This window comes from Periplaneta americana, chromosome 14 (genome assembly GCF_040183065.1).
Source record: "Periplaneta americana isolate PAMFEO1 chromosome 14, P.americana_PAMFEO1_priV1, whole genome shotgun sequence".
In the NCBI taxonomy this organism is placed as follows: Eukaryota; Metazoa; Arthropoda; class Insecta; order Blattodea; family Blattidae; genus Periplaneta; species Periplaneta americana.
This window is the reverse complement of record NC_091130.1, coordinates 58513686-58537972: the sequence shown is the minus strand read 5'-3', so window position 1 is coordinate 58537972 and position 24287 is coordinate 58513686. Positions and strand designations below refer to the sequence as shown.

The 24287-nt window shown below is 34.1% G+C and overlaps 3 non-coding genes across 3 annotated transcripts; 2 read left to right on the top strand and 1 right to left on the bottom strand.

Moving 5' to 3' along the window:
- Positions 1-11298: 11298 nt before the first annotated feature.
- Positions 11299-11371, top strand: TRNAK-CUU (transfer RNA lysine (anticodon CUU)). Its single transcript has one exon. It is a non-coding gene; the product is annotated as a tRNA-Lys (tRNA).
- Positions 11372-11554: 183 nt separating this feature from the next.
- TRNAG-UCC (transfer RNA glycine (anticodon UCC)) lies at positions 11555-11626 on the top strand. Its single transcript has one exon. It is a non-coding gene; the product is annotated as a tRNA-Gly (tRNA).
- Positions 11627-11906: 280 nt separating this feature from the next.
- Positions 11907-11979, bottom strand: TRNAA-AGC (transfer RNA alanine (anticodon AGC)). Its single transcript has one exon. It is a non-coding gene; the product is annotated as a tRNA-Ala (tRNA).
- Positions 11980-24287: the final 12308 nt, after the last annotated feature.

Genomic DNA, 24287 nt, shown 5'->3' with positions numbered 1-24287 from the left:
TATGCTGGGTGAGCATGGGCCCCATACACTGTTTGAAATTTCATAAGAAAATTTCTTTCCTCATAAGCACTCCAAACAAAGTTCATTCAGTAATCGAAGATATGCCGCTTTAAACGACACAGATACGACTCGGGACAAAACACTGTAATAGAAATAAAAGTATTTATTGTAAACATAATTAAATAGACTTCAGGAAATTTGGAATAAATAAACCGTCACGTCTGAATAAAACTTCGGAGTTTCTCCGTTTCTGGTAGAAAGCAGGGAACACGTCTCGACGGTTGGGCCATTTTACTGACAAATGAATGCGAGAGAATGTAATTGTACGAGTAACATAGAATGTCGGAGGGTTTCTGGATAGAGATGGTGAAGCAACAGGTTATAGTAACCGTCAGTTATGGCGGCGACCGAATTTAGAGTACTTCTGCGCATATAGGCTAATATTACACATTTTATTATTGGTAGTAGGTCTAACTGAGATTTAAAGTATATAAAAAAATTATTTTACTTACGGACGTGATAAATCTAGAAGTCTTCATAGATGAACCAAATACATGTCTCACAATGTTTTTAACAGACTGCAACCAATGTAGGCGTAGTTACTTCAGCACTTAGTACCGAATAAATTCGGCTTGCTAGATCGCGTGACTGTGCATGCGCAGTAAAGTTCTGAATCGGACCGCTTTTGTAACTTAAGGCCAGTATAATGTACTCAAATATAATAAATGAATATTTTATTATAATGAACTTGCAAAGTGGTATAAAGTATTATAATACACATTATTTAACCCCGTATACACATAGGAGAAAAGCGTAATACAAAGTCAACTTAAAGTGAAATACATTAAATTTGTATGATATTATATAAAAAGACAGGTGGTAAAACTAGGAATTAAACGAAGAGTATTGGGAGGAAATAGGGAATGTCACAGCAGCATTGAGAAAAAACAAGTTTTAATATCTGAACATTCCTGCTTTTTAACTCGTGTACCAAATGTTTAACATTTTCGTATCGGATATTTCCACTTTTAAACTTTTTGTGACTGTACAGGTTTTCATTCCCAGTTTTCACCTATAGAAAGCGTTATATACCATAAAATCGCTAAAAAAAAATGGACATTCCTTGTCTTCCCCCATTGCATTCTATACAAAATCGAAGTTTGGAGTTTATTAGAATTGTTATCATCATCAGACAGCGAATTTTCGGTCCCGATACTGAACGTTAGGTGTATGTAAGTTGCAGGCAGGTCATTGAACTTACTGCTAAGCTCCCACCGTACGCCAAGGGACGTGCGTCTTGTCGCTGTGTAGGGACCGAAAAATCCGCTGTCTGGTTATTACACTCTTTTCCGTTTCTGCACTGACTCATAAAAATAAGCTTCCACAGTGTACGATATGAGGCCACTCCAACATGTTGATATAATTTACTTTCATATGATCTAATTTTTCAGTCACTCTTATTATTCTAACTTCGGATCATGCCTTTTCAACTCTTTTCAGATGCTGTAATTCTCTTTTCATCAGTTTTTCGTAGAATCTATCTCGCTTCCACGTAACAAAGAAAATAGACGTACTGATTTGGCACTAGGAAATAGTACATCTTTTCCCGATGTATTTCAGAAAGTATCATTTGTATTTCAGTTTCGTCAATTGTATTTCAGAAAGCATCATTTGTATTTCAGATTCGTCAATTGTATTTCAAAAAGTGTCATTTGTATTTCATATTCGTCAATTGTATTTCAGATTTGTCATTTGTATTTCAGATTCGTCAATTGTATTTCAGAAAGTGTCATTTGTATTTCAGATTCGTCAATTTTATTTCAGAAAGCATCATTTGTATTTCAAGTTCTTCAATTGTATTTCAGATTCGTCAATTGTATTTCAGAAAGTGTCATTTGTATTTCAGATTCGTCAATTTTATTTCAGAAAGCATCATTTGTATTTCAAATTCGTCAATTGTATTTCAGAAAGTGTCATTTGTATTTCAGATTCGTCAAGGTGTCATTTGTATTTCAGATTCGTCAATTGTATTTCAGAAAGTGTCATTTGTATTTCAGATTCGTCAATTGTATTTCAGAAAGCGTCATTTATATTTCAGATTCGTCAATTGTATTTCAGAAAGTGTCATTTGTATTTCAGATTTGTCAATTTTATATTTCAGAACCCGTCAATTGTATTTCAGATAATTTAATCATAAATTTTTGTTGTTATGGAAATTATGAAATTGTTTATCATGGATTTGAAATAACGAGTTTATTAGGCTTCATTTTGTCTTTGACTTTCCTGTATTTTACAATTTATTTTGTCAATATCAATAAATAAAAAATATATAGCCTACCACTGAAAAACAGTGAACTACAAACTTACAATGCGGTAGTTCAAAAGAATTATTCATAATCCTATGAATGTTAGAATTATGAATACAGCAAATTGTTGGCTCATGCTATTCTGAAATACAATTAACACTTTCTGAAATACAATTGATAACTTCTGAAACACAAATCACTAATCTGAAATACAAATTACGCATTCTGAAATACAATTGACGAATCTGAAATACAACTGACGGGTTCTGAAATACAATTGACGAATCTGAAATACAACTGACGGCTTCTGAAATACAATTGACGAATCTGAAATACAACTGACGGGTTCTGAAATACAATTGACGAATCTGAAATACAACTGACGAATCTGAAATACAAATGATGCTTTCTTAAATATAATTGATTAATCTGAAATACAAATGACGCTTTCTGAAATTAAATTGACCGGTTTTGAAATACATGTGGAAAAGGTGTAGTTGTATGCATTTTATCATACATCTTCTTAAAATATAAATTGTCATAAAAACAAGCACTGAATTAGGCCTATGTATGTTTGTGCAATAAATGTTTGTACTTTGCAGATCCTCGTTCGTTTTATAAAATTATATATCACACATAAAGTGCATTGTAGACTAATGGCAAATGTACCAATAATGTAGATCATTAGATTAAGTAAAAAGAAAAAGAAACATTAAATACATAAAAGAACACGTTTTTTTTTTCATAACCTTGCCATTTTCCGTATATTCTGCTCGATAGCTCTGGTTTTGGTTGTTTGTAAATAGGCTATGTTTTTGATTATAATAAAGACAAGGTTTTTTTCGCAACAATCTTCCCCTCCAGTTCCCATTACCTGCTTACAAGATATGGTCGCCTGCAAATAGAATAATATTAATATATTTACAAATATTACTAATTCAGATATTATAGCCTACACAAAGAAAAAACTAAGGAAGAGACTAGTGAAGTGTTTTGTGTGGAGTGTGGCATTGTACGGGACAGGAACGTGGGCATTACGACGAAGTGAAGAGAAGCGAATAGAAGCATTTGAAATGTGGATATGGAGAAGACTGGAGCGTGTGAAATGGACAGACAGAATAAAAAATGAAGCTGTGATGGAAAGAGTGGATGAAGAAAGAATGATGCTGAAACTGTTCAGGAAGAGAAAAAGGATCACTGGCTAAGAAGAAACTGTCTACTGAAGGATGCACTGGAAGGAATGGTGAACGGGAGAAGAGTTCGGGGCAGAAGAAGATATCAGATGATAGATGTCATTAAGATATGTAGGGGTCAAATGCGGAGACTAAGAGGAAGGCATAAAATAGGAAATGTTGGAGAATGCTGGGTTTGCAGTGAAAGACCTGCCCTTGGGCGAAAAAACTATGAATGAATAATGAAAACGATAAGGGTAATTATCTCTCTGGGGGTTAATACGGTCGGCATATTGATCACATGATTTAACACCTAAATTGATGCTGTGATTGTTTGTATAATGATGAACTGACGTAAAAATGTGAAGTTCGAAATTTCTTTCATTGTTAATAGAAGTTAGGAGTAATTTATGCGGAAAGGATTACGGTTACAGTCACGTCTGCATATGCCTCTTCCTTTCATCAAGAGCTGCTTTCGAACGACTAGCATACATTGCGTAACTACCACAGTTCACATAACGCAGTAACAACTCTTTTTCTAGGCTAAGGTCAGTGTCTCAATTTTTATGAGTAGAATGGCTTGTAAAACGGTACACCGTGTCAAACTTTCATTGAAACATATTTACAGGTAAATGTCCTCAAAGGTGAACCTATTTAAGACATGACACGTGGTAATGACTAATGTAACTAATCTTAAGAATATCAGTCAGTTCTCAAAAATGTAATAAATGAGGCCAGCACTAAGAGAGTAATTTCCACTAGTGTGGTTGATTCGAATCCCACTTTGGCTCATTACTTAGTTGGGTTTTGTTTCCGAGATTTTTCGTAGCTACAAAACGCATTTGAAGGTAATTTCAGGACTAATCCTCTAATTCAAAGTTTCTCAAAATGTGTTCCTGGGTTCCGTGAGTCCTAAATAATTTTTAATATTATTTTATACTAGGGTTTAAGCTAGAAAATAAACAAATGTCGCAAAAATGCACAAATGAAAAATTATATTAGTGCAAATTGCGAAAAGCTTGTGCAATATTCTAAATAATTGTACAGAAAGATAAAATTAATAAATATATATTATTTTAATGTACCGAAGTACATATGATATTTCCATGCAGATATTCTGCGTCATCATACGATGAAAGAGTAATGGAACGGAGAAAAATTCTCTCCGGCGCCGGGATTTGAACCCGGGTTTTCAGCTCTACGTGCTGATGCTTTATCCACTAAGCCACACCGGATACAACCCCGGCGTCGGATAGAATCGTCTCAGATTAAGCTCCAACTCTTGGGTTCCCTCTAGTGGCCGCCCTCTGCACTACGTCATAGATGTCTATGAACGTAGGATCGAAGTCTACACATGTGCTGAGGTGCACTCGTTATGACTAGTTGGCCGGGATCCGATGGAATAAGCGCCGTCTTAAATCACGAAGTGATTTACGCATATCATATATATTATTTTAATGTACCGAAGTACATATGATATTTCCATGCAGATATTCTGCGTCATCATACGATGAAAGAGTAATGGAACGGAGAAAAATTCTCTCCGGCGCCGGGATTTGAACCCGGGTTTTCAGCTCTACGTGATGATGCTTTATCCACTAAGCTACACCGGATACAACCCCGGCGTCGGATAGAATCGTCTCAGATTAAGCTCCAACTCTTGGGTTCCCTCTAGTGGCCGCCCTCTGCACTACGTCATAGATGTCTATGAACGTAGGATCGAAGTCTACACATGTGCTGAGGTGCACTCGTTATGAGTGACTAGTTGGCCGGGATCCGACGGAATAAGCGCCGTCTTAAATCACGAAGTGATTTACGCATATCATATACCTGTACCTTTGTACCTGTATGAAAGAAAACCCGGGTTCAAATCCCAGCGCCGGAGAGAATTTTTCTCCGTTCCATTACTCTTTCATCGTAAAATTAATAAGTTATGCAGAAACAAAAAGTTATGTAATTTGTTTCTTGGAGTTTTATTACTTTCAATCCATTTTACCACACACACTAGGTATAGTCCACTTATGTAAGTAAATCATTAGACGTAGGTATGTATGTTTAGAATCAATAATTACCTACTACTGAATTTACATCACATCAAAATACGTTATTTAGTGGGCACTCTAAACTTGAAATTCTTTACAAGTAGACCCTTCAAGATTTATTGTTAGCAGAGTGCTAACTCTTCTTACTGAAAGGTGGTTTCTAATTCCAGTTTTTACAAGATTCATGCAACTAAATCCTCGGTCATAATTGAGGAGTTGAATCGAATACGGGCGCAATTCATGTTTTGCTCTTTTTCCGTTCAATGCATTATTAGATTCTCTAGTGTATATTTGGTCACCTTGCAAAGTTTCGATTTGATATCTCTTCTCTAGTGGTCTGTGGCGCAGTATAAGCGTTGAGCTGTTTTCACAGTTAAATCACAGTCTAGTATATACAGTCACGAAGCTCAATACGTAGTAAATATGCATCCATAGATAGCTGCTAACCACTTGGATCGCTACTATCGTCTCATCACAGACAATGCGAAATAGTACCTGCACAGTCTATTGTTCCTAGCACCCTCAACAACTCAAGCTTCGTGACTGCATATACTAGACTGTGGTTTAATGTTAGTTATCAGGTGGTGGTTGGAAGGTTGTGTTTTCTAATTTCTAAGTACATACTTGGGACTTAAGGGAGAACTCAATATTATTGTTTTAAGGGGTTGGTACAGCTTACAGCAGTAAAATTTTGGAAATATTCAACATTTTTTTCCTCCATTACTGTATCTATTACAATAATGAAAGTTAGTATGTGTAAAACACTGTCCTTCTGCTATATGAAAAAAAAAATATATATATATATATATATTTACTATTTAAAACAATTATTTACATTTTTTTTTTCAAAATTCAGTTCACTGTGCAGTGATGAAGCGTTTCCCACATGACTAAAAAACTATCCAACATTCTGTGATGAAACTTTTTGTGTGTATTTATGCATGTCATATCGACAACATGGTGCAAGATCACTTCCGTATCTTTGATAGATTGTCTGATAAAAAAAATCATTAACAAAAATGGCCAAATATCAGTATTTATTCTAACACAAAATAAAAAATATATATATTATTTATGAGGAATGTAGTTGAAAGAGCATGATATTGTAAACATGTGTTTCAGCAATAAAGTAAAAGAGAGAGAACATGATGAAGTTAATATGTTTGTGAGTTATGAGGGAAACGCTTCATCAATGCACAGTGAACTACCACCATTAATAATTTTATATATATATATATATATATAATCTTTTTAAATCGTAAAAATATTTTTTCATATATAGCAGAAGGACTGTGTTTTACAAATACCAATTTTCATTATTGTACAAAATAAAGTAATGGAGGAAAAAAATGTTGAATATTTCCAAAAATGTTACTGCTATAAGCTGTACCTAACCCCTTAATGTGTCTGCTTCAGAGAGTTTTCTCGGTTGTTACTGTCCATATACTTTTGTCAAGAGGAGCAGCATTTAACATATTTAGATGTTCCAGCAGTCCCACCAAACCCTGTAAAATCGAGGAAGGAAAATGATGTTAGGAGTCTGTACATATTCTTGTCAGAAGAACAGAAGACTTAGGTTACTTTGAACTAGTCTTTGCTAAGTTTCATCAATTTACTTGAATTTTTTTGTATCTAGTACATTTTTTCTTAATTTCCTCATCTTTTCTTCTTTTACACAAGTGGAATCTTTAATATTGTTCTGAAAATGTGGTTGTGTTTACAAAAAAGAAAGCATTTTACTTGTAATCATTTCTCACGAATTTTAAAATATGATGAAACACAATGCTGTCTTAAAAACAGTATAAATTGTGTTCATATTCCTTGTGTAATCCTCTTTATTTAATCCTCAACAAGAAATCGCAGAAGGAAATTTGTTCTGCCGTTTTTTCCATGCATAGGGTAATTGAATGGAAAAAAAGGCCATTGAATGGAATAAGGACAATTGTAACGGTATTTTATAACGACTATTTCTTCCTTACTGTGTACACATTTATATCAATTAAAATGTTTTTCAATTAATGAAATATTGAATAACAGCGTGAATGTCCGTTCTTTACTCTGAATAAAAATGTGTTATTTATAGAGCTACTCAAATATTTCAAAGGCCTTTTTCTCAAAACTTCAATTTCTGAGTTACGCCCGTTTTCGATTCAACTCCTCAATTTACAGTATGCGATGCAATTATATAAATCGATTAGAAGGAATTGTTCACGTAACTCGTTAACTTACATGAATTGTACCAACTCTTTGAAATCCATTCCCGAACATCTATTGCTCAATATCTTTTTGAATATTGCCCATGCCATTAGCATTTCATTTAAATTCAGATTCTCCACATCTCTGATTTCAATTATATAAAAAGCATTGTTATTTTAAAACTCGTGTATCTCGTTAATATCAGTCCTATCAAAATTTTGCATAGAATAAAACTTATCAGAAATCGGTTCTAAAGAAACTTTTGCTATGTAACATTTTTCATGGAAATCAATAATAAGGGAGATATTCAGGAACTTTTATAACCCCCTCTTTTAAATAAAGTATTCTGAATGTCATATAGCCTAAAACCTAAATCGGTTCTGCCATTATCGCGTGAAAAGGTAACAAACATACAGACAGACAGACAGACATAAAAACAAAAAGTTCAAAAATGCGATTTTTTGTCTCAGGATGGTTAATTATACAAGTTAACACCAATTATTTTTAGAAAAGCGAAAATTACCAGAAAAATTTCGGTTACATATTTATTACTAGCCGTACCCGTGCGCTCCGCTGCACCTGTTAGAAATAAATATAAAGTAATTACATAATTAAAACAGGACGTTTGATCCAGGGAACATTCGTGTTTGATAGAAGGATAAATCGTTTAATATGTTATTTAATTTAAATTGCATCCAAATAATTAAAATGCGATCATTTTGGTCCAGAGACACTCATTTGGTGCAATGACAATTCCTTTAACCTGTTTCTTAATTTTTATTACATGCAACCATAGTTCAATGAAGATTGACATCATTTAGATTTAATGTGTATATTTTATTTTACTTGTTATAGGTTTCCATTGAATTATGGTAATAACTTAATTTTAACCCTTGTTTTCCACGTATTCAGTAAATGGCGCTTGGCCCACTATGGTTGTGAACCCTTCAAATAACTTAAATTATATTATATAATATTACATTACATTACATTATATTATATTATATTATATTATATTATATTATATTATATTATATTATATTATATTATATTACTAGCCGTACCCGTGCGCTCCGCTGCACCCGTTAGAAATAAATATAAAGTAATTACATAATTAAAATAGGACGTTTGATCCAGGGAACATTCGTGTTTGATAGAAGGATAAATCGTTTAATATGTTACTTAATTAAAATTGTATTTAAAATATTAAAATGCGATCATTTTGATCCAGAGACCACTCATTTGGTGCGATGACAATTCCTTTAACATGTTATTAATTGTTATTACCGATTATTTTTGGAAAAACGAAAATGAACAGAAAAATTTTGGCTACAGATTTATTATTATATTATATTATATTATATTATATTATATTATATTATATTATATTATATTATATTATATTATATTATGTAAAAAGTGTGTTGATAACGCATGTACTCGAATTAGAAAGTTTTTAATTTGTTGTGGGAGCTCTTGAATCTCAGGAGGAACAGCTTTTACAACAGCGCAACATAATGTGCTTGGCTCATTACCCAATATTTTTGCATTGCATTTATTGCATATGTATTTTATGTATTTTAACACGATTCAATTGAGCATAGTTAAAATTTGAATTATAAAATAATGGATTGCTAAGCTAACGTACTATTACTGCATACTAAATCAATACACTCTCATTGTTCGTTAATTCTCTGAGATAAAAATGAATATGTTCATAAACATTATTTTAAGAAATACAGGAAATGAATATACAGAATAACCTATCAAGTTTTCTGTGCATAAGAAGCTATTTTAATCTTACCTGTCCTCAATTCACTCACAAGTTACTGTAATAACATTATAGCATTATGTCCATCCAGAGAAACTACACTTTCCAATGATGAAATAATAATTAATTATACAAATCGGTTAATTTAGCTTCCGATATTACTTCATACAAACACAGAAACATTGTCTGTAGGTTATGTTTCATAGCTTTCGATTGTTGTGTCCAAGGCCCCTTATAGACGAAGTCATTTGTTTTTTATTTCAATACACCGTCTTAGATGGCAGTTATTTTAATTTTAAAACTCATTTATCTCATTAAATATCAGTCCTATCAAAATGTTTCAAAGAATAAAACTTATCAGAAATCATTTTTAAAGAAACTTTTGTTATGTAACATTTTTCACAAAAATCAATAATAAGCGAGATATTTCGATTTATTTAATTCAGGCCCCCTTATAACCCCCCTTTTAAATAACGTATTTTGAATGCCATATAGCCTAAAATCTACGTTACAACGAACTTAATTTATGTTCCAATTTTCATCGAAATCCGTTCAGCCATTATCGCGTGAAAAGGTAACAAACATACAGACAGACATACAAACAAAAATTAAAAAAAAGCGATTTTCGGTTTCAGGATGGTTAATTATACATGTTAACACCAATTATTTTTAGAAAATCGAAAATTACCAGAAAAATTTTGGCTACAGATTTATTATTAGTATAGATTAGTAGGCCTATAGATTATGCACAAAAATCAGATTGGTCCCAAAGAAAGAAATCGTGCATAGGTCTACAATATTGAATGTATAATAGCTATTTTCGCCAATACACAAATATTATCAGTAGTTTAGCAACAAGCATAAAATAAGAAATCAGAGGAAAACGCAAGACTTCACCAGAAGCATGTAATGGCGTAAAGTTCCTAGCCAATAGGTAAGGTACCATAATAGTTTCTTTATTAATATAGTGAAGATGTAGAAGTTACTAATCTAACAAATTTACTCACATTATTCGTCTAATGCCTAATAAAATAAAAGGTTACCCCTTATGAAAGTTAATATTTATCCGCCACTTCGGCAACATCCAAAAAAATTTCTTAACATGTGCAAAGAATGAAAAGTAATGCAATACCATACTTAATGATACGATAAATAAATAATTGTTTCTGGCTACAGATTCTATTGCATGTCGATGCATTGGCAGCAGGGGTGTAGTCGAGCCAGTGCATCGCCCCGGTACTTTTTTCTACAACCTGGGAGCGTCCTGCTTCTTTATTTTTGCCTTCTAAAATAATAATAATAATAATAATAATAATAATAATAATAATAATAATAATAATAGTCCTATTTGCGGCTTAATCAATTTTGTATTTTATAAGTATGGATTAATAGTATGCATAATAGCAGCGGCGTAATTAATAATAATAATAATAATAATAATAATAATAATAATAATAATAATAATAATAATAATATACTTTTCGCAAAGCGCCCTGCTACTATTTTATTTACGACTACATCCTTGATTGACAGATATAAAAATATCAAAAAGAAGCAATATTGCTTATTAAAATGTCAAGATGTAAACGATGAACCGTCTCTATTTACCACGAATCTAATCAGAAGATTGAGACAGATATGATTTTGAAACTTAGTGTAACTTACATGGTTGGTTTATACGGGCTCAAACATAAAATTTTGTACTAATCCTAAAAACTGTTGATAATCATTTCAAAGCTTACAAAATACTGTTGCACGGGCTAGCATGAACACGCTGAGGGACTATAAGAAATCGAGCTTCTCTCTACCAAGCCCGGCTAGCTCAGTCGGTAGAGCATGAGACTCTTAATCTCAGGGTCGTGGGTTCGAGCCCCACGTTGGGCGTAAATTTTTATTTATCATTCAAAATTACCCTATCGCGGGATTAATTTTAAATAATTTTTGTATTTTTTCTTATTATTCATAAATCATGACAATATTAATATAACAAGTATTCTATTACTACATCGCGACTACCACCCACGTGCTTTCCTATACTACGTGTACAAGAAGCATAACATTCGTCGTGCGATGGTGGTGTAATGGTGAGCATAGTTGCCTTCCAAGCAGTTGATCCGGGTTCGATTCCCGGCCATCGCACTGTTTTTTTTTTCTTAATTCAGTAATTATAAATATAACGAACGTAAGCAAAAATTACGCCTGCACAATGTGAAGAAAAAACATCCCATGTGTAAACGCTATAAATAATTCACTTCCTTTTGTTTTATTTATGTTACGCACACGTCAGTCGCATACAGAGACAAAAATTGTACTGATACATTCCGTTCAAATTATTTAAGTATGGCATACGAAGATTTGAAAATTATTAACTCTAATTAGCGTAAAGGAAACAATGTGCGAAAGCAGAAAAAGTTGTCCTTGGAGGCGCCGGGTATCGATCCCGGTACCTCTCGCATGCTAAGCGAGCGCTCTACCATCTGAGCTACGCCCCCTGTGACGATAACAGAAACTTGTTGACTGTAGTACAACTACATTCACACGTTACACAACTAGAATACTGCTGCCATCTTAGAGAGAAATGATTAATCAAATTTCCATTTCAAGATTTTGTTTTAATCTTTATTAACACGCACACTAAACATCGGCATATCTCACCATGTACAAATAAAAGTTAAAGTATCAATGAATACAATGTAATGCATGCCAAATTGAGTTTACTTTTCATATTTCATTTTCTGAGCTCGGAACATTATATTATCGACACACTGCAGCCAACATATCGGTCTATTGAGCATTAAGATTCTTTCTTTTTCTGACTTTCAGATTCCAAATATGAATATAGTAATATGAGTGTCCATTGCTAAGTAGTTTTCTCTGTCCAGAAAAAAGAAAATTAATTTTAATGTGGGACGTTTAAGTCGGTACCTATAGGCTAGGCCTTCGGGAAAAATGACCGTTACCATTTCTATAGTACGACACTCTAAGCATATCTTGCTCCTTAGCAACCCGCAACATATTATTGGAAAATTATTAATGACGTATAAGTATCATTGTTGTATTAGATTCAGCGAATGCTGCATTTATTTTTTTGCATTAGTTGCGATTCCATTAGTAGTTCAAATTCTCTGTTTTATTATGTTAAGATGATTCACATCAAGCGATTATTTGAAATCACACAATCACATCAAGCGATTATTATTTTGAAATCACATAATCACCAACCACTTAAACGGTCCATGCTATTATCACAGTCTAGTATATACAGTTACGAAGCTTGAGTTGTGAGGGTGCTAGAAGCAATAGACTGTGTCGGTACTATTTCGCATTTTCTGTAATGAGGCGATATTAGCGATCCTAGTGATTAGCAACTATCTATGGATTCATATTAACTACGTATTGAGTTGCGTGATTGTATATACTGGACTGTGCTATTATAAGGATTGTACAAATCCCTTGCCTTTTTTTTTATTTGAAATTTCAGCTTCGAGGTTGAGTGGTCTGTGAGAAATTTGTCTTCCTAAAATGTTATAGTTAAAATATGTGGTTTCCGTGCTAAGTCGGATTTGATATGTGGTCAATAAAATTCCATTGATACACTATACTCATCTATTGTTTTCTCTTTGTCTTACTCATACTCGCCTCATGACAACCACATGGTGGAAGATCTCTGGGGTTTTGTACTGTCACGAGTACGCCGTGACTGTGTCGAAACAGTGGCGTACGCAGAATTTTGTTAAGGAGGAGGTTACTATTAAAATTGTTTACGATTTACGTTATCGGTATTTTAAATGTAGTGCAGGGGCGGCTCTATAATAAGAACTGCAGAGCTGCAGAACCGCCATTTAAATGGACCTGAAAAAAATTAAAAATGTAAAACGTGCTTTTATGTAATCTAGTTCATTGTTTCATTTATTTTTCCAATTCATTCTCCTTCGATTCGAGATTTTGTTGTCTGTAGGAGCCTTGAACTGCTCGAGAATTTTAACTGTAGTGTACTTTTCGGATCTGTGATGGGCAGTTCTTGAAGCTCAACGTAGGGTACAAGAGGGCTTGATATATGAAGGCCTCTTGGTAGGGTAGTCGGCAGCAGAAAACTGGTTTTCTTCACCGTCCCATAAGACTAGAGCTGCAACCGAACCAGCTCTCTCCAACAAAAGAACCGTCAACACCCTCATCTCTTTATGACCTGCGTTAGAACACACAGGCTTCTTGACTACTGTACATCATTACAGTTCCAGTGTGTTATAGTATTGTGGGTGGTGTGATGTGATTAGTGAGTGTGTCTAAGGAAATATTTTATATTAAAAATTAATGAAATGAAAACCTAATCGACCAACCCTTTTCGAAATTAAAAGAGAAACTGCATGTTAACTTATGAAATTAGGACGTCCTACACAAAATTTAAATACTGAAATTTCTGGAAAAAGTCGAGGAAATCATGTAGCCTACTAGTCATTTTAATACCGAAATGTGTAATGGAAACGATTGGTTTTTTGCTGCGCTCATGAAAACGCTTTCTCCCCCACCCGTGTATTCTGTTTGGAGGAGAAAATACATGGACGAACACTGGAGTGAAGGATTTAGTTAATTTGACTTAAAAACTAGAAAAGCTTGTGGGGCACATCTCCACTACGTGACTAGTTGTACCAGGTGGGAGAAGTATAGCGCACGGATGGCTGGAGTACAATTTCAGGTGCACAGTTAACTTCGAGAAGGGGCTGTAATTACACGCGTTATCCGTTTACATGCAATAAACAGCACGAGTTTGCTAAAGACACTATTTTTCATGCAGAACTGCCAACCTTTGTAACCGCGGGCCGGTACTGATGTATATTATTATTATTATTATTATTATTATTATTATTATTATTATTATTATTATTATTAAAAATATGAACTGTCAAATGCATAAAACGTTAAACGAACGTTTCACAATAAAGTCAGAACTCTAACGAACAGGTGAATACCGTTCTTAAAATGAGTTTAAAATGGATAATGCACAATATTAAACATCTGCACTGCATAACTGTCAAAATAACCTTTTCATACAACAAGTTAAATTTCATATTATGCAAGCTTCATTTTATTACAAGGTCGGTACTGTATTATACTAGGGGGTAGGTCTCTCTATAATAAAGATAACATTGTTATAATTCGAACGTGTAGCAGCACCAAGCACTGGGATTATGTTGACGGAAGGGTAGAACTACGCTTTATGTCGATATAGATTTTGTTAGTCTGACAGTGAGAAATTAGAGGAAGTAAAAGATTATGGATAAAAAAAATATTCAAATCTAAATATGTAATTTTTTTAAAAGTTCAAGGGAGGGTTCAATCCCGATAGCCTACCCCCTCCCCCCCCCCATTTGCGTACGTCCCTGGTTGTAAATGCAGAAACCAATGTTTCGGAGTTACATATCGATTTCACTATGATATGCATAACCAATGTATTGTATCTTTTATAAAAACTGGATAATATAGTCGCTATTTTTAAGTAGATCCAACAGATAATTTCTCCTTTATGATTTCCCTGATGATGGATTCGATATGGAGCTCCGAAACATCACGTTCAACACCGTGAGAGGTAGTAGTACATGATCAAAATATTTGATAAATTTGAATTTGTAATGCATAGTATTCACGTAGTCGTTTTTGGGTAGTTCAGTAAAAAAAAAAAAAAAATACATTCAGTTTTGGCATAGGATCTTGAAGTTAACTTGAAATATATTTCAGGCCTCGCAGGCACTGGCAGTGCCAGAATACTATTTTTTGAGGCCGGATTGCACTAGAATACTTTTATGATTTTCGTATTATCGTCAAATTTTACATTTATAAGAAGTCTGCAGACCTAACAACCTTTATATTTAAACTCGAATCTATGTATTTTCGTCTGACATTCCAGAAGTATTTCTGCGGAAATGATGATGATCATGATAATGTAGATGACAGTGACGACGACAATGAAGACAACTACTACCGGTACTATCGAAATCTCTGAACCAGGGCATTTTTTTGTTTAAAAATACGCTATTGCTTGGAATTAACAACAGTAGAAGGAATCATTTGTTTTCAATTCACTTTATAACACTTCTAATTACTTAATATTTGATACAACTTTAAAATTTTATACAATTTTTGAAAACTTCACCGCGTTAAAATAAAAAGGTACCGGTAATATACATTTATATGCACGTACGGCTGTTTTGGAATCCCTTACTTCATTATCCAACGCAGAGGATGGAATACAGAATTCGAAATGGCCATATGTGCATATCAAGGTATATTACAATTTTAAGTGCCGATATTTTAACGAAGGGTGAAGTTTTTAAAGTGTTTTAATTTTCAAACTTTTATCAAATTTTAAATAGAAGGAATCCTTGGCTTGTTACGAAAGACACAGTCTGCAAGTAATGTAAGAATATGTAGGATATTCTAATATCGTTGAATCATACGATTTTGTGTAAAATTAAAATAACGATATAGGCTACGATTCCGTAATTTACAAACTATAACAATAAATTTATGGAGTTGGTAGCACTGAGCACGCAACTGTACATACGAGAGACGGTCTTGACTGGAAAGAAGGTATTAAGAGACATCTTGTGGCGTATTTTATAATTATTTCATCCACACATACCAGGACAAATCTATTCGTCCTGCTTATACTGTATAAAGAATATAGACAATAATAGGAACAGGTTATTAGAAAACTAGTTTGAATTTCTTCGCGATTTACCTCAGTGCACAAGAATACTGTAAAGGGATTTATACTTACAGATTTAAGATGTTATTTGGTCCCTCTAATGTAAGGTTACCAGATTTTTTCACAATTTCCGGGGACAGATATTGACATATAAAAAAGAAATATTTTTAACATTTCTATTAGATTTCCGTTCACTTATAATGATTGTACACAATTTAAAGAATTAAAATACTAGCAGGGCTACTCATTCTATTTACAGACTAAACTCCTGATTTTTTTTTTTCTCAGAAGAGTGAATTTTTTTTAGCAAGTCTTCTCTGGATCCCAATTAGTCAACAAATTTTCTGACAGGTCATGTGGAAGTTTAAGATAGCAAGCATTGCACGAACAGTTTCGAAACTCATTCTGAGTTTTCAGATGTCCACATTATGTTCACTGAAGAAACTCTTTCCATTAAAGCATTAGCCTACTTTCAGGAAGACACAGAATGATAGTTCAACTTCTGGAGTTGTGCACAGGGAATCATTTTCTCACAGAAAATTTTTAAAATCCCACTCCTTTTTGAGCAGTGTGGCATTTTCTTCATTCTACTTTGCCATTTTCTTTGAAGTCACATATTTTTTCAAATAAGAAATTTCATCAAATAAATTACGCCCTCACCTTCAATTTTATTTAGGGCATCATCAAAAAGCAGCAAAGTTGCATTAGCAAAATGTATCACAGCGATGTGCAAAGATCATTAAAACATATTAATAATTAAAACTGTAACTCCAAAGATACCGTATCTGGAAACAAATTATTATATCCTGGAACATTCCAGGGACGAATTTTGTCTGGGAACAGGAAGCAAAATTCGGGGACTGTCCCCAGGAAACAGGCACGTCAGGTAACCTTACTCTAATAAGTTTCTCCTCTACTAGTACTTTAATGGTATTCCAATGGATACCACAGTCTACTATATACAGTCGCGAAGCTTGAGGTGTTTTTTTGCAAAACTCGTGATAAAGCGCTCCAGGCGGTTAGCAACTAGAAACAATAGACTGTCCATGGTCGACTTTGGACTGTGTCGTATTTCTATCGAGTGTAAGCTCGTTGCGTATTTCACATTGATGCTTGTGAAATGTTCGTTATTGGTTATAATGAAAATGTTAAAGGCTAAAATATAATAATTGGAATAATAATATGGGATAAGGAGGAGACGTTTGTAGTGCTATACATTGTAGCAACAGTAAGAGAAAGAGGCCAGAGTTATCCTTTTTCCGATTTCCGGAAGATTCAAAAAGGTTCCTGGGTTTCCACAAGAATGCTGTGCAGAAACAAAACTGTTAATTTGAAGTTCTTTGTGACTGTTAGAATACATTATATCCTTAAATTTCACAATGAAATGTTTCAGTCTAACCGAAAGGACATTAGATACCGGTTAAAGTTCTGTCACTTAGGCTGCTAAATTTCCAGAGAAATAAAGGTTAGGTCTACTTTTTTTTTTCAGAGGATATATTTTTAATTGTAGCTATTAATTTTGTTTTTATGTGTTATTTTACTAAAGACGTAGAAAAATTAAGTTTGTTTTAATGAAATTTATTGATCACGTTTTATTTTCAATTCTGGTGGGATTATTATTGCTTAGGCCTACTTTTTTCTTCATAGGATATGTTTTTAATTATAGCTGTTAATTTTGTTGTTATTTTTATTTGTTGCTTTACTAGAGAAGTAGGAAAAGTCTGTTACAATAAAATTTATTGATCACATTTTATTTCCAATTCTGGTGTGATTATTATTGCTTAACCTCATCCCACTTTATTAACTACGTAAGCCTACACTACAAGTACCGGTACACGTAAGTTACTCCATTAATTCATATTTCCATTATTATTGTTGTAAAGAGAAATGCAATTTAATATTTATTGGTTTCATAGTTAATTATCGCTATAATCTTGAATGAGTGAAGCTATTATAGTAAATTTCAGTTCGTTTTACACAAACAAAAATTATATTAACTTATTTCTTGCAGGTATCTTCGAGTTTATGTTGGAATTTAATATACTTCATTAAAATAATAAATTAACTTTATGCATTTAATATTTCAATAATGGAAGGAAGGTGTTAATTTTTCCAAAAGAACACGACAACGAAAGTAACATATTTTGTCGGCTGCTAGGAGAGAGATCTGCGATGATGAGGCGATAGTAGCGATCCTAGTGGTGGGCAACTACCCATGTTTATGTTTGCATTTTTACTACATATTGAGCTTCGCGACTGTATATAGTAGACTGTGATGGATACCATCACACTGTGGAATTCTGGGAAACGAGAATGCGGATGCTTTAGCAAATAAGGACAGCACTACTACTTACAGATTTGTTACTAAATCTACGTGTTACTCTATGAAAAGATTTATTAAATCTACACACTTAGACCACAGTCTACTATATACAGTCGCGAAGCTCAATATGTAGTAGAAATGCAAACATGGGTAGTTGCCCACCACTAGGATCGCTACTATCGCCGCATCATCGCAGATCTCTCTCCTAGCAGACGACAAAATATGTTATACTTTCGTTGTCGTGTTCTTTTGGAAAAATTAACACCTTCCTTCCATTATTGAAATATTAAATGCATAAAGTTAATTTATTATTTTAATGAAGTATATTAAATTCCACCATAAACTCGAAGATACCTGCAAGAAATAAGTTAATATATTTTTTGCTTGTGCTAAACGAACTGAAATTTACTATAATAGCTTCACTCATTCAAGATTATAGCGATAATTAACTATGAAACCAATAAATATTAAATTGCATTTCCCTTTACAACAATAATAATGGAAATATGAATTAATGGAGTAACTTACGTGTACCGGTACTTGTAGTGAAGGCTTACGTAGTTAACAAAGTGGGATGAGGTTAAGCAATAATAATCACACCAGAATTGGAAATAAAACGTGATCAATAAATATTATTGTAACAGACTTTTTCTACTTCTCTAGTAAAGCAACAAATAAAAATAACAACAAAATTAACAGCTATAATTAAAAACATATCCTTTGAAAGAAAAAAGTAGGCCTAAGCAACAATAATCCCACCAGAATTGAAAATAAAACGTGATCAATAAATTTCATTAAAACGAACTTAATTTTTCTACGTCTTTAGTAAAATAACACATAAAAATAATAACAAAATTAATAGCTACAATTAAAAATTTATCCTTTGAAAAAAAAAGTAGACCTAACCTTTATTTCTCTGGAAATTTAGCAGCCTAAGTGACAGAACTTTAACCGGTATCTAATGTCCTTTCGGTTAGATTGAGACATTTCATTTTGAAATTTAAGGATATAATGTATTCTAACAGTCACAAAGAACTTCAAAATTAAAAGTTTTGTTTCTGCACAGCATTCTTGTGGAAACCCAGGAACCTTTCTGAATCTTTCGGAAATCGGAAAAAGGATAACTCTGGCCTCTTTCTCTTACTGTTGCTACAATTTATAGCACTACAAACGTCTCCTCCTTGTCCCATATTATTATTCCAATTATTATATTTTAGCCATTAACATTTTCATTACAACCAATAACGAACATTTCACAAGCATCAATGTGAAATACGCAACGAGCTAGCACTCGATAGAAATACGACACAGTCCAAAGTCGACCATGCACAGTCTATTGTTTCTAGTTGCTAACCGCTTGGAGCGCTTTATCACGAGATTTGCAAAAAAAACACCTCAAGCTTCGCGACTGTATATAGTAGACTGTGCTTAGACTTCAACAAACAAAATTTGATAGCACAATCTCAAGGGAAAAAAATGGAACTTTCTGCTTCATAATTCACAGTTAATTTTCGATTTACCACGAAAATCATATGTAGCTGCATTTTAATTGGCAACAGGCAATGACTGTTTGGCCAAACACTCCATAGAATTGGAAGATATCAGTCCCCTAACTGCCTATTGTGCAACTCAAACCAAGAAATGGATTCGGAACACCTTAAAATCTATGCTTCAGTGGCTGACCATGACAATATCTTTGAAAACTATTGGAGTGCAAGAGGTCAAATGACTTTATTGTGAAACGCCTGGCATTAGAAAACAACAACTACTTTAATGGTTTGTGTGTGTGTGTGTTTGTGTATGTGTGTGCGTGCGTGCGTGAAAGTAAGACATATTACAAGTATGTGATGGAATCATGTACTCACAATAACTCAAAACTCAAACAATAATGATTCAAAACCCTCGTAACAGGTATATAAGGTTTTGTATTGTATTAAGTTACAGCACATAAAAAGGATGTGGATATTATTGCAGGATATCCAAACAGCTCGTACACTACCAGCCTTAAAGAGAGGGGGAAGTTTAGGATGACCGAATAAACAACTGATTGAGACCTTAACAGGCCACAAGGCCTAAAACGGGTAAACAGAGTAGGATGATGATGATGATGATGATGATGATGATGATGATGACTGTATTCAACCTTAACAAACCTTTATCGCCGTTAAGAACATGGTGGGGGGGGGGGCAAGGGGATCTATTCCCGTCAATAACTTTCCGAACAACAGTTCCAAGGGAAACTAATTTACTCAGGAGAAAAAAAAAAACTGAAAAGTCCGTTTTTAATTGGAGGGATGGTGATCTGAAGAGTGTAGTTCGTCCCAACCTTGTTTAATGGGATTTCACCCAATTTTTTTAACCACTGATGAAGCCATAGCATCATTCGAGATGTTCTCATTAGACTACAAATGCCATTGGCAAATTTTGGATGGCAGGCTTGTGGTGGGGCTGGAAACATGACTGGGTTCAATAAAGGTGTTCAGTCTATCATAATTGACAAACAACCTTTGGCTTGTAGTGTGTATTGTAGTGCTCATTGTTATAACTCGATTAGGAAGGAGAGTTGTAATTCATCTAGAACAGTAAAAAAAAATCCTATGGAATGGGCCGATCAGTTGGGAATCTTATTTTCAAACATGAAATTTAAATCCATGAGGTTGCAGTTCAGGGACCAATTGAAAATATTGCCATGATCAAACTACTCTGTTCCACAAGAAGGCTCTACCGAAAGTCACAAATAGAGAACATTCTGAAAAAAAAAAACAAATATTATTTGGTCTTTGGAACACTGAGTAAACTATCAGAAGTAGGTTACGAAGAAGCCAGCGGCCTAGTCATTGTGTTTCAAAATGGAGTAACATATCTTGGTTTGTTGATGGGGTAACAGGTAATTGATGTCCTTCAACTCTTGAACAAGTTTTTCCAGGGGAAGAGAAATACTATGGTAGGTCTTACTAAATCTGTTGAAACCATTGTTGATGGTTTAAAGGACTTGGGTCTACTGAAAAGTTTCATCATTCTATTATAAAAGATTGTAATGAGAAAGCAAATTTGATGAAACAGCCTGAGTCACATACATATCAATCACGAAGAATACTATCAACAAGAATATTATGAAGCAGGGGCGGCTTTAGGGGTAGTGTCCTCGTGCCATGGCACTGCCTAAATAAAATATAATTAAATCTTATTTTTAACTTGCATTCAGAGTGCTTTAAGATCACAAATACAAAAAACATGGATTTATCATGGAGTGAATCCAGCAGAACATCGAATTGAACTACTGCGCCATGCCGTATCAGAGTAACAATGCCGTTCGCCCGCTCATGTGCTGCTGTATGGCTGTACACTATACATATCCTTGTCATTCGAGCCAACTACCTCTGTATAGGCATGCACAGAAGTGTTTTGTAATCCATTCGATGGAGCTTCACGGCAGTGCAAGGGACAAGGGGAAAGGTGAAGCTTGATTCGAGGTGGCAGCACTAAATAACGAATATTTGTTCCATGCCAGGGCTGACTTTCTTCCTGGCAAATACGTTATTGAAAAGAGTGCGAGAGTAGGGAAAACAGTGCGGTATCTGGCGTCATATAATTATGCATGTAATTGTGCAGTGTTGATGAGAAACAATAAAATAATGAATAAAATAAATACTCCATTAATAAAATACACTTTCTTCATCATATGAAGATAAACAGAAAGTAAATACATATGGAAAGATCAGTTGTCAATAAGCACTGGTAGTGAACGGACGCAAGTTGAGCGCAGCTCTGACGTTGCAAGTAGAGAGGCATTGACCTCAAGAAATGTTACGGAAGAATATTCAATCCAAGAAAGTGAAAATGCATAGGAGTGTTCAACAGGTAATATTAGCAGGGGAGAAAGAAGTAACAGATCGGAATATACGAGATCTAAATAATGAAGGAAGAACTAATAATAATGAATCAGGTGACTACAGACAGCAGATTGAAAGGGTTAAGTTAAACATAGAGGGACACAGTGAGAAGACTGAATTGCTGAGACAAGAAATAGAACAAATGAAGAGAAAAATTAAACAGTACGAAATAAGTCGAAGAAAAAGGACATTGTTATTCTTCGGAGTAGAGGAAAAGGGACGTGAATTCGCAATAGAAACCAGAGAGGCAGTATGCAGAGTATGCTACGAGATCTTCAAACTGGAGGTAAGAGCAGAAGACATCGAGGAGACTTATAGAATCGGAGTAGGATGTAAAAGACCTATTGTGATAAGATTCTCAAATATAGTAACCAAAGAAAAAATATTAAGGAACTTACACAGAGTGCGAGGAACGGGAATGAGAGTTGAGAAAGATCTGAGCTACGAGATCAGATGTAAAAGGAAGTTACTACTCCCTTTCATGAAGGCAGCAAGAGCGAATGGTCACTTTGCAAAATTATATGAAGACAGATTAAAAATCAATGGGAAATTCTATGACGTAGAATTCTGTAAGGCAAATGAAGATCGTCCAATATTTGGATTAAGTACGAAGAAGCGAGAATATCACTATGCAAAAGTGCAGAGGGGATCTGAAGACACGAGATCACAAGGTATGAACGGGCTAACTGATGGAAGGACAATCGTGAGAAAGGAGAATGGTCAAGAGAAAAATAAAATGATGCAACCGCAGTTATCGCATAAACTGGAAAGTAGGAAAAATGAAGATTAATACCGACCAGCCCAACTAAACAGATGTTAAGCGAAGATCGGAATTCGAACTGGGACAAAATATACGTGACAGGTAATGGACAGTCTGCTCAATCAGCAATTGTGGCGGAAAGTGATTATCAAAACAAGATCGTTGACCAGGTACATGTAGACGACGGAGAATTAACTGAATTGCAGATCGCGCCGGAGTATGCGAGACAGAACAAAGGAATGCTGAGATCAAGAATTCTGAAGAAGAAAACATAATATGCGAAGGCAACGAAGGTTAATGACACGAGTAAAAATACAAGTGATTTGGGAAGTGATTCAACTAGATTAGTGGGAAGGAAGGTCAGTGCCGAGAGGGGAAGTGAAAGTGTTTCTGTGAGTGCAAGATCTGAAATGGTGAGAAGTGAAGTGAAGACTAAGAATGACGAGTTGAATCCAGGACCCAGAACAGGAGAAGAGTCATCAAGTAACCTGGCTACAAAAGACGATATTCTGAGAATTATGAACAATTGTTTAGAGATAATAAATAGGTAAGGAGTATGGGGATGGAGGCTAGCTAGGATGGCGAAGTATAATATGTAGAAAATTAGTGAGATCGGAAAAGGAAAGGTACACATGAAACAGGCATAATAACGAGCATATTGGACAATGGTGTAATAAGTTTTAGTATAAAGTATTATTAGAAACAGTGTGTGTTCGATATAGTCTAAGTGATATGAAAATCAAGAACAGAGTGATAAAAGTGTCAATTCTGAATGAATTAGAGAAGTGTAATAAGGAGTTAAGTATAACGAGAGAGATAATTGAAAATAGGTGACGAGTATGGCAGAGGATAGTGAAGTATAATATGTAGAAAATTAGTGAGATCTGAAAAAGGAATTGCATACAACAAACAGACATAATAATGAACTTATTGGACAATGGAGTAGTATGTTTTAGTAACAAGTATTATCAGAAACAGTATGTGTTCGATATAAGTGTACTGAAAATCAAAAACAAAGTCGTAGAAGTGGCAATTTAGAATGTTCTAAATCAAGTTGTTAAGTTTTTAAAGGTGAGAATTTTTTAATGTTCTAAATCAAGTTGTTAGTTTTTTTTTTAAGA